Source organism: Triticum aestivum, chromosome 3D (genome assembly GCF_018294505.1).
Source record: "Triticum aestivum cultivar Chinese Spring chromosome 3D, IWGSC CS RefSeq v2.1, whole genome shotgun sequence".
In the NCBI taxonomy this organism is placed as follows: domain Eukaryota; kingdom Viridiplantae; phylum Streptophyta; class Magnoliopsida; order Poales; family Poaceae; genus Triticum; species Triticum aestivum.
This window is the reverse complement of record NC_057802.1, coordinates 516,261,696-516,279,598: the sequence shown is the minus strand read 5'-3', so window position 1 is coordinate 516,279,598 and position 17,903 is coordinate 516,261,696.

The window sequence follows — 17,903 nt, the reverse complement described above, 5'->3', positions numbered from 1 at the left end:
AGGCGTCCATCTCCGAGGAACATCGTACCTTGATGGATGGTGGTTGAAAGGGTTCTGTCCGCCAAAAGCGGCTTGAATGAAGCCTTCACGAGCCTGCTAAGAGGCTTCGAGGTTCGTAATGTAATATTTTTGATTGTGCTATTATTTGCAAAATGCACCTGTGTATAGATAGTAGCCCCTGAGACTCGGATTGGCTTCCCGAGGGAGGCGATCAGAGGATAAAAAAAAGATATGTCGAGGAAATAATATGATGAATTAAAACGTAGGCTGTCCCTTCCCTGGCATCCGCCCGAACTACAGAAGTTGCCGATCTAGAGCGGAAGCTTGATGTGGCAGAAGATGACCTTACGCTTATCAAAACGCGTCTTGACGAGTTGCAAGGTATGTTATTGGGGCAGTCCTTACAAGCACGTGCTTTGTAGTGTAAGCATGACGCAAAAGATAGTTTAATGAGATGTGCATGACTGCAGATGGTGCCGCCGCGGTTGAGATCCTTCGGGCTGAGCATGCCCGGGCCAAGGAGCAGGCCCGGATTGATAATGCGGCTGCCGAGAAGGCATCTGCCGAGTTAAAGGCCGAGCAGGCTGCGCGGCGCCAATGCGAGGAGAAAATATCCACGATGGCGGGTGAGCTAAAGGATGCCGCTAGCCGCTGTGAATTCCTCGAGAAGGATAATAAAGCCAAAACTGCTGATCTTGACAAGGCCTTACGAGAGGCGAAAGAAGCGCGGTCCGAATCTAGAGCGGCCCGGGAGGAGATCCGACAAGCTGGGGAGATCGCGGCTGGCAAGCCCTTTTTATTGCAAACTAAGTTTGGCGATCCAAATTATGCTCTGCTTAATCAAGTGTCGAGTTCTCCAGACGCGTTATTGGACTTGCCGAAGAGTGCTTCCGATGCGGCGCAGTTTTACCAAGCGCAAGAAGGGTATGCAACGGAGAAGCTTTTCTGGTCACAATTCGGTGCGTCAAAACGCCCACTGTTGCTGAACGAACAGATGACCCAATGGGCCGAGCTCCATAGACTATCCAGTTCTGTCATGAAGGACGCCGTGATTGGGCTGTGGCCGAACGAGCCAATTCCGGATAGTTATTTTGGTTTGGTGCGGCGACTTGCTGATGCGGTGTTGCGTATCGACATCATTAAGCGGTCAGCGTGCATTGAAGGTGCACGGATGGCCTTTGCCCGTGTGAAGACATACTGGGCGAAGATGAAGGCCACTGATGTTGCAGTGAAGGGTCCACCCAAGGGCAAGGACCATCACGCACCAGAGCATTATTTCGAGGATGTCCTGGAGGGTGCCCGCTTGATAGAGGGTCAATGCTCGAAAAACATAGTATTCGAGTGAGATGTATCGAAATTTGTAAAAAACAATATTATAATAAGGCTATTTTATGTAGTTTCGCCTAAAACTTGTGTTCCTCCTGTGCGGCCATTTTTGTATTAATCTGAAAGTTTTCTAGTCGTCGGCTTCAGCCCCCTCGTATAAAGTACCGGGGTGTTCGGGAAAGCATTTGAGCACTCTTAACCCAACGTCTTGGTTCCTTAAGGAGGTGTCAATGCGGTGAACTAGGCAATCGGACTATAGGGCGTTAACACTTTCACTTAGCCATAGGAGTTTTATGGTGGGACTATGATATAGCCCCTAGTATGTATACGGCTTATTCCAATACGGCGCGTTACATATATGACCTGAAGAAAAAGGTCCTTCGTATAATACGGAAGGAATCGGGAAATATTTTGATGAGTCATCGAGTGGTTGACCAGCTCTCGCCGCATCATGACAGTCAGTTTTCGGCTTTCTTTACTGAGGTGCTTGACCAGATGAACCGGAAGCACAATCGCAGTAGTTCTCCCTTTACTACCCTAGCCGATAGAGCGGAACGTAAGGTAGCAAGCACAGGGGCCGGGCAACCCAACTATTGACCCAAGACATGATTCGGAGCTGATGCATATAAGGTCAGACTCGAGACGCCGAAGTACGCTATAAATTTGTTCGGACTTGTCGGCAACTCATTTGTTCCCATACCGAGCCCCTGGCAAGTTATGCCGAGGTGTATGTGTGAAACAACCACATGGGCCAAATTCGGTTCTTTTAGAAAAAAGCGAATGCTGGATGCGGATTATGTTTACTGGGACCTGAGTGATATGCCCATCATTATTTGATAGATAACAAAGCCGCAACCCCGGCTATATGACATGCCCAGGGTTGAGGGCGGAGAAAAAATGCACTTTACAGGCTCGAAATAAAGAGCGTGGTCTACAAAAAGTTAGTTTGGACCTCCTGTCGCACGTCTACGTCGCCTGTCCTCGCTGGGGGGACTCCTTGACGGAAATAGCCCTTAGGTGAGTGTACGGACCCGAACTCCGATAGAGTACATGGGATGACCAGCCTTTGCGTTACCTGTGGCAAAGGATAATGAAAAAAAAGTAATTAGAAAAGAAACAGAGGTTATGGGGGTACTTGCAGGCTCGTCCGTATTGTGCTTCCGCCGATGCCCAAGGTATCTTAAGTGCATAGTTATGTATGCGCAGTACAGATTTTGCAGGTATATAAGGTGGACAGCGGAAGCCGAACTGCTAATCTAGCTCCGAAATTGGTCGATCCTATTGAATGGAGACCGGTGGCTTAATGGCCGACAAGGTATGCGGTTTTGTACTTCGGCTGAGATTGCCGTAGTATGATCCTTAGTCTGGAGGGAATGCTTCTCCTGCTCTCCTTTAGAGTTGTGTTTCATGTATACCATGTTCGTTGTTTTTACTTTGGGGGGGAAATTGCTTCTGACCCCCGGTATTTGGTTGGTGAGTCTCTTTGTCGTCGCTATCACCGGGCGGCCTCCTCCCCTTGTGTTCGGCGTTGAGCTTGCCGGCCTGCTTGAAGACCCAACAACTTCTGTTGGTATGATTAGCTGGTTTATCGGAGTGACCATGAATCTAGCAGGGCCAATCCAATATCTTGTCCAAATTGGATGGTCCGTCTCTGTTTGCCTTGAATGGCTTTTTCCGTTGACCGGGCTTGGGGTCGCTGAATCCGGCGTTGACCGCCGTGTCATGTGTTCTTTCATTATCATTGCGACGTTTGTGTTTGCTGCGTCGTGGTTTTCCATTGCCGTCTCGCACTTCGGAAGTGCCCGGATCGCTGGCGCCATCGCTTCTATGAGCGAGCCAGCTGTCTTCTCCCGCGCAAAAGCGGGTCATCGGAGCAGTGAGGGCTGACATGGATTTTGGTTTTCCTTGACCGAGGTGGCAGGCGAGCCCCTCGTCCCGGACGCTGTGTTTGAAGGCCGCTAGGGCTTCTGCGTCCGGACAGTCGACGATTTGGTTCTTTTTAACTAAGAACCTCGTCCAAAGCTTCCTGGCTGACTCTCCGGGCTGCTGGATAACGTGACTTAAGTCATCGACATCCAGTGGCCGGACATATGTTCCTTGGAAGTTGTCGCGGAAGGCGTCTTCCAAGTCCTCCCAGCTACCAACAGAGTTTTCAGGCAGACTGTTTAACCAGTTCCGAGCTGGCCCTTTGAGTTTTAGCGGGAGGTATTTGATGGCATGGAGGTTGTCTCCACGGGCCATATGAATGTGGAGAAGAAAATCCTCGATCCACACCGCGAGATCAGTTGTTCCATCATATGATTCAATATTAACGGGTTTAAACCCTTCTGGGAATTCGTGCTTTATTACTTCATCAATGAAGCAAAGAGGGTGTGCTGCGCCTCTATATTGGGCCACATCACGAGTAGCTCCGATGGAGTCCGTCGGCGGTTTTTAGTCCGGGCGTGACCAGCCCTGTCGCGTCCGAATAGGTAGCTGTCGACGCGTGTTGGGGCACGCCCTCGTGATCCGTAGATCGTTCTAGTATGTCCCGCTCTACTGTCCAGGTCCTGCCGAAGGTCATATGTATAGCCCCGAGCTGTTTTATTTCTGCCTTCACGGTGAGGTGGGGCAGGCTGGTGTTCGGCCTGAGTTGCTGCTTTGTCTCGACCGCGTAGTGGTCGGTTAGCCGCATTGTGCGATGATGGTATGGGCTCCAACGCCGCATCATCAAACTGAGGTAGCAATTTGTGCTTCGCGTAACTTTTGGCTGGGCGCTTGGGGCCGTATTCCTCGGCTGCCAGGACTTCAGTCCATCTGTCATTGAGCAGATCTTGATCAGCTTGAAGTTGCTGCTGCTTCTTTTTCAGGCTCCTTGCATTGGCTATTAGCCGACGCTTAAAGCGCTCCTGCTAGAGAGGTTCCTCAGGCACGATAAAATCCTCGTTGCCAAGGCTCACCTCATCCTCGGAGAGCGGAAGGTAATTACTGTCCTTCGAGTCTTCATGTATGGCCTGTTCGTCAAGGCTAGCTTGCCCATCTTCCCGATTGTCCTGTTCGGCAGTTTGGTCATCGAGATCTTCTATGTCTTCGGCACCATTCGGAGTGTTGTTTTCTCCTGTGCCGATATTTCTGTCTTTTGCACGATGTGACTTAGAGCGGCGTTGTTGACGCCGGCGTCTGGGCTGTGTCTTAGGAGGTTTATCCTCAACTGGATCTTCTTTGTCATCGTCATTAGTTTCTTTAGGTGTATCCACCATGTATACGTCGTCCGAAGAAGTGGCCGTCCAGCGTCCGGTAAACGGCGGGTTTTGGCCTTGTTCCTCATCGGCATCATCGTCCATACCGTCGATGTTTTCAGAGCTGTAGTCGAGCATGTCGGTGAAGTCCTCGATAGTGCCTATATAGTGGGTGGCGGATGGGAAGTGAAATTCCCCGTCATCAGCCTCCAGTTCGAACCGGATATAATTCGGCTGAGAGCCCCCCGCCAGGGATAGATTTTTTAATAAGTTGAGCACGTCGCCTAAAGGCGAGTGCCGGAAGATGTCCGCGGCGTTGAATTCGGTGATCAATGACCGATCCTGCTTGACATACGCGGACGCAGATGGTTCGGAACTTATAGCCGTAAACGAGTCCAGGGTTCCGGAGACACAGATATCACCCGAGGTTAGGTCTGTGTGCGGCTCCAACGCCGCGGAGTTTATGGCTTCCGTGGCGGAGTTGAGCTTCCCGTCCTCGGATGGCGCGATCTGCCCCGGCTCTAAGGCCAGGGCGGTTACAGGTGCAATTTCCTAGGCATGGCCCGATGACAGATTTAAGTCATGTTCATCGTGGCGACGGGGGGCGACTGCCGTGGTCTCGAATCCGTCGAAGATCAAGTCTCCGCGGATATCCGCGACGTAGTTCAAGCTTCCAAACCTGACCTGATGACCAGGGGCGTAGCTTTCGATCTTTTCCAGATGGCCAAGCGAGTTGGCCCGTAGTGCAAAGCCACCGAACACGAAGATCTGTCCGGGGAGGAAGGTTTCCCCTTGGACAACATCGTTGTTGACGATTGAGGGAGCCATCGAACCTTTTGGGACGGCACAGTGGAACTCTCAATGAAAGCACCAATGTCGGTGTCAAAACCGGCGGATCTCAGGTAGGGGGTCCCGAACTATGCGTCTAAGGTCGATGGTAACAGGAGACGGGGGACACAATGTTTACCCAGGTTCGCGCCCTCTCTATGGAGGTAATACCCTACTTCCTGCTTGATTGATCTTGATGAATATGAGTATTACAAGAGTTGATCTACCACGAGATCGTAATGGCTAAAACCCTAGAAGTCTAGCCCGTATGACTATGATTATCATTCTTCGGTCCTATGGACCTAACCCTCCGGCTTATATAGACACCGGAGGGATCTAGGGTTACATAAAGTCGGTTACAGAGAAAGGAATCTTCATATTTGATCACCAAGCTTGCCTTCCACGCCAAGGAGAGTCCCATCCGGACACGGGTAGAGTCTTCGGTCTTTGTATCTTCACAGCTCATCAGTCCGGCCCATGTCCAACAGGCCGGACGCCCGAGGACCCCTTAGTCCAGGACTCCCTCACTGAGTGCTTATACTGCAAAGGGACTGGTCACTGGAAGCGGAACTGCCCCAAGTATTTGGCGGATAAGAAGGATGGCAAGGTGAACAAAGGTATATGTGATATACATGTTATTGATGTGTACCTTACTAATGCTCGCAGTAGTACCTGGGTATTTGATACTGGTTCTGTTGCTAATATTTGCAACTCGAAACAGAGACCACTGATTAAGCAAAGATTGGCTAAGGATGAGGTGACGATGCGCGTGGGAAATGGTTCCAAAGCCGATGTGATCGCCGTCGGCACGCTACTTCTACATCTACCTTCGAGATTAGTTTTAGACCTGAATAATTGTTATTTGGTGCCTGCGTTAAGCATGAACATTATATTTGGATCTTGTTTGATGCGAGACGGTTATTCATTTAAATAAGGAAATAATGGTTGTTCTATTTTATATGAGTAATATCTTTTATGGTCATGCACCCTTGAAGAGTGGTCTATTTTTGTTGAATCTCGATAGTAGTGACACACATATTCATAATATTGAAGCCAAAAGATGCAGAGTTGATAATGATAGTGCAAAATATTTGTGGCACTGCCGTTTAGGTCATATTGGTGTAAAGCGCATGAAGAAACTCCATTCTGATGGACTTTTGGAATCACTTGATTATGAATCACTTGGTACTTGTGAACCATGCCTCATGGGCAAGATGACTAAAACGCCGTTCTCCGGAACGATGGAGCAAGCAACAAATTTGTTGGAAATCACACATACTGATGTATGTGGTCCAATGAATGTTGAGGCTCGCGGCGGGTATCATTATTTTCTCACCTTCACAGATGATTTGAGCAGATATGGGTATATCTACTTGATGAAGCATAAGTCTGAAACATTTGAAAAGTTCAAAGAATTTCAGAGTGAAGTGGAAAATCATCATAACAAGAAAATAAAGTTTCTATGGTCTGATCGTGGAGGAGAATATTTGAGTTACGAGTTTGGTCTTCATCTGAAACAATGCGAAATAGTTTCGCAACTCACGCCACCCGGAACACCACAGCGTAATGGTGTGTTCAAACGTCGTAATCGTACTTTACTAGATATGGTGCGATCTATGATGTCTCTTACTGATTTACCGCTATCGTTTTGGGGTTATGCCTTAGAGACGGATGCATTCACGTTAAATAGGGCACCATCTAAATCCATTGAGACGACACCTTATGAACTGTGGTTTGGCCAGAAACCCAAGTTGTCGTTTCTTAAAGTTTGGGGCTGCGATGCTTATGTGAAAAAGGTTCAACCTGATAAGCTCAAACCCAAATCGGAGAAATGTGTCTTCATAGGATACCCAAAGGAGACTGTTGGGTACACCTTCTATCACAGATCCGAAGGCAAGACATTCGTTGCTAAGAATGGTTCCTTTCTAGAGAAGGAGTTTCTCTCGAAAGAAGTGAGTAGGAGGAAAGTAGAACTTGATGAGGTAACTGTACCTGCTCCCTTATTGGAAAGTAGTTCATCAGAGAAATCTGTTCCTGAGACTCCTACACCAATTAGTGAGGAAGCTAATGATGATGATCATGTAACTTCAGATCAAGTTACTACCAAACCTCATAGGTCAACCAGAGTAAGATCTGCACCAGAGTGGTACGGTAATCTTGTTCTAGAGGTCATGTTACTTGACCAGGACGAACCTACGAACTATGAGGAAGCGATGATGAGCCTAGATTCTGTGAAATGGCTTGAGGCCATGAAATCTAAGATGGGATCCATGTATGAGAACAAAGTGTGGACTTTGGTTGACTTGCCCGATGATCGACAAGCCATCGAGAATAAATGGATCTTCAAGAAGAAGACTGACGCTGACGGTAATGTTACTGTCTACAAAGCTCGACTTGTCGCGAAAGGTTTTTGACAATTTCAAGGAGTTGACTATGATGAGACCTTCTCACCCGTAGCGATGCTTAAGTCTGTCTGAATCATGTTAGCAATTGCTGCATTTTATGATTATGAAATTTGGCAAATGGATGTAAAGACTGCATTCCTGAATGGATTTCTGGAAGAAGAGTTGTATATGATGAACCCTGAAGGTTTTATCGATCCAAAGGATGCTAACAAAGTGTGCAAGCTCCAGCGATCCATTTATGGACTGGTGCAAGCATCTCGGAGTTGGAATAAACATTTTGATAGTGTGATCAAAGCATATGGTTTTATACAGACTTTTGGAGAAGCCTGTATTTACAAGAAAGTGAGTGGGAGCTCTGTAGCATTTCTAATATTATATGTGGATGGCATATTGTTGATTGGAAATGATATAGAATTTCTGGATAGCATAAAAGGATACTTGAACAAGAGTTTTTCAATGAAAGACCTCGGTGAAGCTGCTTATATATTAGGCATCAAGATCTATAGAGATAGATCAAGACGCTTAATTGGACTTTCACAAAGCACATACCTTGATAAAGTTTTGAAGAAGTTCAAAATGGATCAAGCAAAGAAAGGGTTCTTGCCTGTGTTACAAGGTGTGAAGTTGAGTCAGACTCAATGCCCGACCACTGCAGAAGATAGAGAAAAAATGAAAGGTGTTCCCTATGCTTCAGCCATAGGCTCTAACATGTATGCAATGCTGTGTACCAGACCTGATGTGTGCCTTGCTATTAGTTTAGCAGGGAGGTACGAAAGTAATCCAGGAGTGGATCACTGGACAGCGGTCAAGAACATCTTGAAATACCTGAAAAGGACTGAGGATATGTTTCTCGTTTATGGAGGTGACAAAGAGCTCGTCGTAAATGGTTACATCGATCCAAGCTTTGACACTGATCTGGATGACTCTAAGTCACAAACCGGATACGTATTTATATTGAACTGTGGAGCTGTCAGTTGGTGTAGTTCTAAGCAAAGCGTCGTGGCGGGATTTACGTGTGAAGCGGAGTACATAGCTGCTTCGGAAGCAGCAAATGAAGGAGTCTGGATGAAGGAGTTCATATCCGATCTAGGTGTCATACCTAGTGCATCGGGTCCAATGAAAATCTTTTGTGACAATACTGGTGCAATTGCCTTGGCAAAGGAATCCAGATTTCACAAGAGAACCAAGCACATCAAGAGATGCTTCAATTCCATCTGCGATCAAGTCAAGGAGGGAGACATAGAGATTTGCAAGATACATACGGATCTGAATGTTGCAGACCCGTTGACTAAGCCTCTCTCGCGAGCAAAACATGATCAGCACCAAGACTCCATGGGTGTTAGAATCATTACTGTGTAATCTAGATTATTGACTCTAGTGCAAGTGGGAGACTGAAGGAAATATGACCTAGAGGCAATAATAAAGTTGTTATTTATATTTCCTTATATCATGATAAATGTTTATTATTCATGCTAGAATTGTATTAACCGGAAACTTAGTACATGTGTGAATACATAGACAAACAGAGTGTCACTAGTATGCCTCTACTTGACTAGCTCGTTGAATCAAAGATGGTTAAGTTTCCTAGCCATAGACATGAGTTGCCATTTGATTAACGGGATCACATCATTATAGAATGATGTGATTGACTTGACCCAATCCGTTAGCTTAGCACTTGATCGTTTAGTATATTGCTATTGCTTTCTTCATGACTTATACATGTTCCTATGACTATGAGATTATGAAACTCCTGAATACCAGAGGAACACTTTGTGTGCTATCAAATGTCACAACGTAACTGGGTGATTATAAAGATGCTCTACAGGTGTCTCCAATGGTGTTTGTTGAGTTGGCATAGATCGAGATTAGGATTTGTCACTCCGATTGTCGGAGAGGTATCTCTGGGCCCTCTCGATAATGCACATCACTATAAGCCTTGCAAGCAATGTGACTAGTGAGTTAGTTGCGGGATGATGCATTACGGAACGAGTAAAGAGACTTGCCGGTAACGAGATTGAACTAGGTATTGAGATACCGGCGATCGAATCCCGGGCAAGTAACATACCGATGACAAAGGGAACAACGTATGTTGTTATGCGGTTTGACCGATAAAGATCTTCGTAGAATATGTAGGAACCAATATGAGCATCTAGGTTCCGCTATTGGTTATTGACCGGAGATGAGTCTCGGTCATTTCTACATAGTTCTCGAACCCGTAGGGTCCGCACGCTTAACGTTCGGTGACGATTGGTATTATGAGTTTATGTGTTTTGATGTACCTAAGATAGTTCGGAGTCCCGGATGTGATCACGAACACGACGAGGAGTCTCGAAATGGTCGAGACATAAAGATTGATATATTGGATGACTATATTCGGACACCGGATGAGTTCCGGGGGTCACCGAATAATTATCGGAGTGCCGGGGGGTTATCGGAACCCCCGGGGGAACTAATGGGCCAACATGGGCCTTGTGAGAGAGAGGAGGGGGCCTTAGGGATGGCCCCCCCTCGAGGAGTCCGAATTGGACAAGGAAGGGGGGGGGGGGCGGAGCCCCCTCTTTCCCTCCCTCTCTCCCTCTCCTTCCTTCCCCCTTCCCCCTCCTAGTTGGACTAGGAAAGGGGGAGTCCTACTCCTACTAGGAGGAGGACTCCCTCCCCTCCTTGGCGCGCCCTAGGGCCGGCCGGCCTCCCCCTTGCTCCTTTATATACGGGGGCAGGGGCACCCTAGAACACACAAGTTGATCATTGATCTCTTAGCCGTGTGCGGTGCCCCCCTCCACCATAATCCACCTTGGTCATATCGTTGCAGTGCTTAGGCGAAGCTCTGCGCCGGTAGCTTCATCATCACCATCATCACGCCGTCGTGATGACGAAGCTCTCCCTCGACACTCAGCTAGATCAAGAGTTTGTGGGACGTCACCGAGCCAAACGTGTGCAGATCGCGGAGGTGCCGTACTTTCGGTACTAGGATCGGTCGGATCGTGAAGACGTACGACTACATCAACTGCGTTGTCATAACGCTTCCGCTTACGGTCTACGAGGGTATGTGTAGTACACTCTCCCCTCTCATTGCTATGCATCACCATAATCTTGAGTGTGCGTAGGAATTTTTTTGAAATTACTGCGTTCTCCAACAGTTTAATGGTTATCATTATTTTTTATAGCGTACTTGTCATCACCATAATCATCATAGATAACAACTTTGTTATCATAGTCAATTGAAGCCTCATCCAAAATGGTGGATTTATCACTAAATAAAGTCATGACCTCTCCAAATCCACTTTCATCATTATAATCATCATAAATAGGAGGCATGCAATCATTATAACAAATTTTCACATTGGGGGACTAAAAATATCATCTTCATCAAACATAGCATCCCCAAGCTTATGGCTTTGCATATCATTAGCATCATGGATATTCAAAAAATTCATACTAACAACATTGCAATCATGCTCATCATTTATGGCAAACATTTTATCGAATTCTTCTTCTATCAATTGAGCACAATTTTCCTTTCCATCATTTTCAAGAAAGATATTATAAAGATGATCAATAATATGATGCAACCTCAATTCCATTTTTTATGTAGTTTTCTTTTATAACTCAAACTAGTGATAAAACAAGAAACTAAAACATTCAATTGCAAGATCTAAAGATATACCTTCATGCACTCACCTCCCCGGCAATGGTGCCAGAAAAGAGCTTGATGTCTACTAGGCAACTTTATTCTTGTAGACACGTGATGAGCCTCCAAGCGCATAGTTTTGTAGGACAGTAGCAATTTTCCCTCAAGTGGATGACCTAAGGTTTATCAATCCGTGGGAGGCGTAGGATGAAGATGGTCTCTCTCAAACAACCCTGCAACCAAATACAAGAAATCTCTTGTGTCCCCAACACACCCAATACAATGGCAAATTGTATAGGTGCACTAGTTCGGTGAAGACATGGTGATAAAAGTGTAATATGGAAGGTAGAAATATATTTTTATAATCTGAATAAATAAAAACAGCAAGGTAGCAAATAGTAAACGGGCACAAAGACGGTATTGCAATGCTTGGAAATGAGGCCTAGGGTCCGTACTTTCGCTAGTGCAATCTCTCAACAGTGCTAATATAATTGGATCATATAACCACCCCTCAAAGTGTGATGAAGAATCACTCCAAAGTTCATATCTAGCAGAGAACATAAGAAGAAATCGTTTGTAGGGTATGAAACCACCTCAAAGCTATTCTTTCCGATCGATCTATCCAAGAGTTCGTACTAAAATAACACCAAGTGATTTCGGATTCATAATACTCGATCCAACACAAAGAACTTCAAAGAGTGCCCCAAGATTTCTATCGGAGAAACGAAGACAAGAACGTGCATCAACCCCTATGCGTAGATTACCCCAATGTCACCGCGGGAATCCGCGAGTTGAGTGCCAAAACATATATCAAGTGAATCAATACGATACCCCAATGTCACCACGAGTATTCATATGCAAGACATATATCAAGTGTTCTCAAATCCATAAAAGTATTCAATCCGATAACAATGAAATCTCAAAGGGAAAACTCAATTCATCACCACAAGAGAGAGAGGGGAAAACACCATATGATCCGACTATGTTAACAAAGCCCATGATACATCAAGATCGTGACATCTCAAGAACACGAGAGAGAGAGAGAATAAACACATAGCTACTGGTACAAACCCTCAACCCCAAGGGTGGACTACTCCCTCCTCATCGTGGTGGCCGCCGGGATGATGAAGATGGCCACCGGAGACGATTGCCCCCTCCGGCAAGGTGCCGGAAAGGGTCTAGATTGGTTTTCGGTGGCTATAGAGCCTTGCAGCGGCGGAACTTCTGATCTAGGGTTATTTCTGATGGTTTCTCTATTTATAGGATTTTTGGGCGTCAGTTTCACGCGAAGATGGGCCTCTAGGTGAGCACAACCCACCGGGGCAAGCCAGGCCCACCAGGCACGCCCTGGTGGGTTGTGCCCTCCTCGTGGCTCTTCTGGCCCTCCCATGAAGCTTCGGGGGTCTCTTTTGTTCCAAAAAAATCGTCAAAAAGTTTCAGCTCATTTGGAGAACTTTCATTTCTACACAAAAAATAACACCACGGTAGTTCTGCCAAAAACAGCGTTAGTCCGGGTTAGTTCCATGGAAATCATACCAAAACCATATAAAATTGTTGTAAACATGGCATGAATACTTCATAAATTATAGATACGTTGGAGACGTATCAGACCACTAGTTTCAAGAAAAAGGGCAAAGGAAAGAAGGGGAACTTCAAGAAGAATAGCAAGCAAGTTGCTGCTCCCGGGAAGAAGCCCAAGTCCGGACCTAAGCCTGAAACTGAGTGCTTTCTTCATGACTTATACATATTCCTTTGACTATGAGATTATGCAACTACCGAATACCGGAGGAACACCTTGTGTGCTATCCAATGTCACAACGTAACTGGGTGATTATAAAGATGCTCTACAGGTGTCTCCGAATGTGTTTGTTGGGTTGGCATAGATCGAGATTAGGATCTGTCACTCCGAGTATCGGAGAGGTATCTCTGGGCCCTCTCGGTAAGGCACATCACGATAAGCCTTGCAAGCAATGTGACTAATGAGTTATTTGCGGGATGATGCATTACGGAACGAGTAAAGAGACTTGCCGGTAACGAGATTGAACTAGGTATGAGGATAGCGACGATCGAATCTCGGGCAAGTAACATACCGATGACAAAGGGAATGACGTATGTTGTCATTGCGGTTTGACCGATAAAGATCATTGTAGAATATGTAGGAACCAATATGAGCATCTAGGTTCCGCTGTTGGTTATTTATCGAAGATGTGTCTCGGTCATGTCTACATAGTTCTCGAACCCGTAGGGTCCGCACGCTTAACGTTCGATGACGATTTGTATCATGAGTTATGTGTTTTGGTAACCGAAGATTGTTCGGAGTCCCGGATGAGATCACGGACATGACGAGGAGTCTCGAAATTGTCGAGAGGTAAAGATTGATATATTGGACGATAGTATTCGGACACCTGAATGGTTTCAGAGCGTTTCGGATATTTATCATAGTACCGAGGGGTTACCGGAACCCCCCGGGGAAAGTAATGGGCCACTATGGGCCATAGGGGAGAGAGAGGGCAGCCCACAAGGGGTGGTGCGCCCCCCATGGGCAGTTCGAATTGGACAAGGGGAGGGGGCGCGGCCTCCCTTTCCTTCCCCCTCCCCCTCTCCTTCCCCCCTTCACCCTCCGAAAGAAGGAAGGGGGGCCGACTAGGACTTGGAGTACGAGTCATCCCCCCCCCCCCATGGCGCGCCCCCTAGGGCCGACCTCCTCGCTCTCCTCCTTTATATACGGGGGCAGGGGCACCCCAAAGCACATCAATTGTTCTCTTAGCCGTGTGTGGTGCCCCCCTCCACAGTTTACTCCTGCGGTCATATTGTCGTAGTGCTTAGGCGAAACCCTGCGCGGATCACATCACCATCACCGTCACCATGCCGTCGTGCTGACGAAACTCTCCCTCGACAATTTGCTGGATCAAGAGTTTGAGGGACGTCATCTAGCTGAACGTGTGCAGAACTCGGAGGCGCCGTACGTTCGGTGCTTGATCGGTTGGATCGCGAAGACGTTCGACTACATCAACCGCGTTATGCTAAAGCTTCCGTTTTCGGTCTACGAGGGTACGTGGACACACTCTTCCCCTCTCGTTGCTATGCATCTCCTAGATAGATCTTGCGTGATCGTAGGAATTTTTTTGAAATTGCATGCTACGTTCCCCAACATATCATACAATTGAAGTGCTCAAGTTCTCTAGCAAATGACTGTATCTCATGAGCTTGTTCAACCACGGAGGGTCTTCAGTCATCCTGTAATCACAGAATTGCTACATGATGTACAGCTCAGTGCCAGCATCCGAACACATCTAGAACAGACACTAGAGCAAGAAGTTGTGGCAGAACCTCTAACAGAAAGAGTATGCTAACGTACGGAATGGGAGCAGAAGCACCGGTCTTGGGGTTGGTGTCCTCGCCAGCCATGTCATCGAGGAGGTTGTCGACGTCGGGGAAGTAGTCGTCGGAGTCCGGGCGTCCGTGACGAAAAGTCAGTAGTCGTGCGGAGCGCTCCCCAAAAACCTTATCACCCTTCTCCCGTACAGGACTCCAAGAGGTGCGGTTTTGGAGGCCTACTGTCCTGACTCGCGGCGCACGCTGCAAGCCGGGATGATCAAGACAGCAGCAGCTCAGAGATTGGAACCGGTGGCGAGAGGAAGAAGAAGCTCTGGTGCGTCTCTCTAAGAGGCGCGACCTCCCTTTTATAGGCGCAAGAGAAGGAGGCGAGAGGGCAACAACGGGAGGTGAAACAAAGAGAGGGTGGCAGAGTGAACAGCCAGGAGCCGAAGGGATGCGCTGTTCGCATTCAGTCACCACTATAGCAAAAATCTTTTCAACTTCTGTGTGACCTCTTGTATACCAGTCGTGCGTGGCAAAAATTTAGACATCGGCTTGGCTCATTCCCGCAACCAGCGGCCCGGCTCGTCCTGACGAGGCGGGCGGCGGAGGAGGAGCGTGCGTGAATGCCCCTCTTGTTCTCATGCTCATACATGTGGGGAAACATCCTCCCTTATAAGGAGGTCCAACTCCCACCAAACTACCAATGTGGGACTAAACTTTAGTTCCACCTCTTGCCTTGCATGAATGGGCTGCATGGGCCTCTAGAATTTATTAGGAATTTCTGAAACTGCTATTGGGCTGGCCCAAAATAGACAAAATTCCAGCAGTTTTTTTGCATTATTGTATGCGTGCATGCATCACATCATCAATTCATGCATGTTACTCATAAGTTAGCTTTTTTCATTAGATTTTGTATTGACAATATATGTGTTGATCACTTGCATCATACCTATGTAGTTCACATTCATATTATTTTTTATTAGAAATGATATTCGTTTAATTAAAATTCATTTTTTCCTCTTTGTATACCCTTTGTGTTTCACTTTCATTTTTAAGCTTAGATTTGCTTCTCATTAGTTATAGATGTTTTTGTAGAAACTTTCATGCATTCTTTTAGCAAATTTCCCGCAGCAACGCGTCGAGGCATCATCTAGTTTATAAAGCTGTTCGATGAAAACAAATGCTTGCTCAACTAGTCCTGCTAATTTCGTTGCCTAGATAACTGGATCCTATCGGTTTCGGGAGCACCCATGTTCGATCGAACATGAATTATGTACGAGTTTTCCGCTTTTATGCCTCCCATGTCAACAGAGTAGTAAAAATGTGAAATGGTGCTTATGTATATTTGCATAAAATCATTGTTACTCCCTCTGTTTGGAAATTTACCCATTTCTTCGGCAAGTATTTCTGGAGGGAGTATCTAATGAACGGCTCTGCAACTAAATCTATGTGCATGCATGTGTGTTCTTGAAGGCGCATCATGTAGATAGGATATTTTGCAACTTGGAGCTATCCTTCATAAGGGCGAAGGTAGGGCTTATGTTGTTTCCGGCATGCATGGCAGGAGTACTTTTTCTTGAAATTATATGTAAAATAGACACTTCATCTGTGTTATCCGATGGAATTCAAACATGGCAATGCTAGTGAAAATGTTAGTCGCAACACACACTCAGTCTATTCATCATGTTTTTATCGCTGAAATGACGCTATGGAAGAAAATTCACACACACTAAAGTTTTTCATCGATGTCGATATCTCGTGCCCATAGCCCCCTTGATAATTGGAGCAATGCCTTTGAGCCCGTCTTGTTGGAAGTATTCGACAAATATTTTTTAGATTCGTTGGATTTCTGCCAGGTTATGCTTTTTTAATCGTATAGATGTGGGATAGGACATCTTACTAGTTTTCTTTTCACTTTCATATGTGGGAGGTTTTATTTTTTAGTTCTTGAAGTGTGCCATTGATTTTCTGAGTCAGTTGCATATATTATTGCATTATGAGTATGCTTTCATTGGGCGGCAGGTCCGGATAGCTATATTGAATCTGGTTACTTGGAATGTGATTTCATGGAGCCTATGCAAACTTGGGTAAGTTATAGGTGTTGGTATCATAATATTTTTTATGAGTGAGACGCTTGAATCATGTTAGTTCACTACAAAAAAAAGACACATCCGTGACATTTTGGGCCGAACAAATTTTTTTCTGTCATACTTATGGCACTTGTATGACGATAATTGTGACAAAACACGGTATCATCATAGATGTGGTGGGGTCCTACTTCTATGACAAAAAAATCATGACAGAAAATGGGCTTTTCGTCCTGGGCGGGCCGGAGACGCAGCTGCATGACATTCTTTGGGCCGTCCATGACGGAAAAAACCGTGGTAGAAGCGAGGGCGAGGAAAATATCGGGGTGTCCCGGTTACGGTGGGTGGTCGGGGCCGAGCGATGCGCGTTTCTCTCGTACGTACGCGCGTGTGTGCGAGGCGTTGGGCTCTAACTGAACCCGAGCGAGGCGTTGGGCTCTAACTGAACCCGAGCGATTGCACTGCAGGCTACGCGTTACTGAACCGAGCGATCGATCGATGGCTGTTAACTGAACCCGATCGAGCGATTCCTTCGCTACTGCTGCTAACTGAAGCCGATCGATGCTGCCTCTGGATGAACAGTGAGCGTTGCTGGGGGGGTTTGGATGAACAGTTCCCGGTGGGGGTGGATGAACAGGACCCCGTGGTGTTGCCTCTGGGGTGGGGGGTTGGATGAACAGTTCCCGGGGGGTGGATGAACAGGACCCCGATCGTTCAAGCCGGTTGGGGCTGGATGAACAGGACCCCGTGGAGGGCAGGATGAACAGGACCACCCCGTGGAGGGCAGGATGAACAGTAGACGGTGGAGGGCTGGATGAACAGTAGCCCGTGGAGGGGTGGTTGAACAGGAGCCCGTGGAGAGGGCTGGTTGAACAGTAGCCGGTGGAGTAGCGCGCGGTGGAGGCTGGATGAACAGGAGCCCGTGGATGAACAGTCGCAGGTGGAGGCTGGAGGAGGTCGACGGTGGATGAACAGTAGCCCGTGGAGGCTGGAGGGGGTCGACGGTGGAGATGAACAGTATCCCGTGGAGTCCCGTTTTGCGGTACGCCACACCCCTCCCGATGAACAGGACCCCCGTTTCGACCGTAGC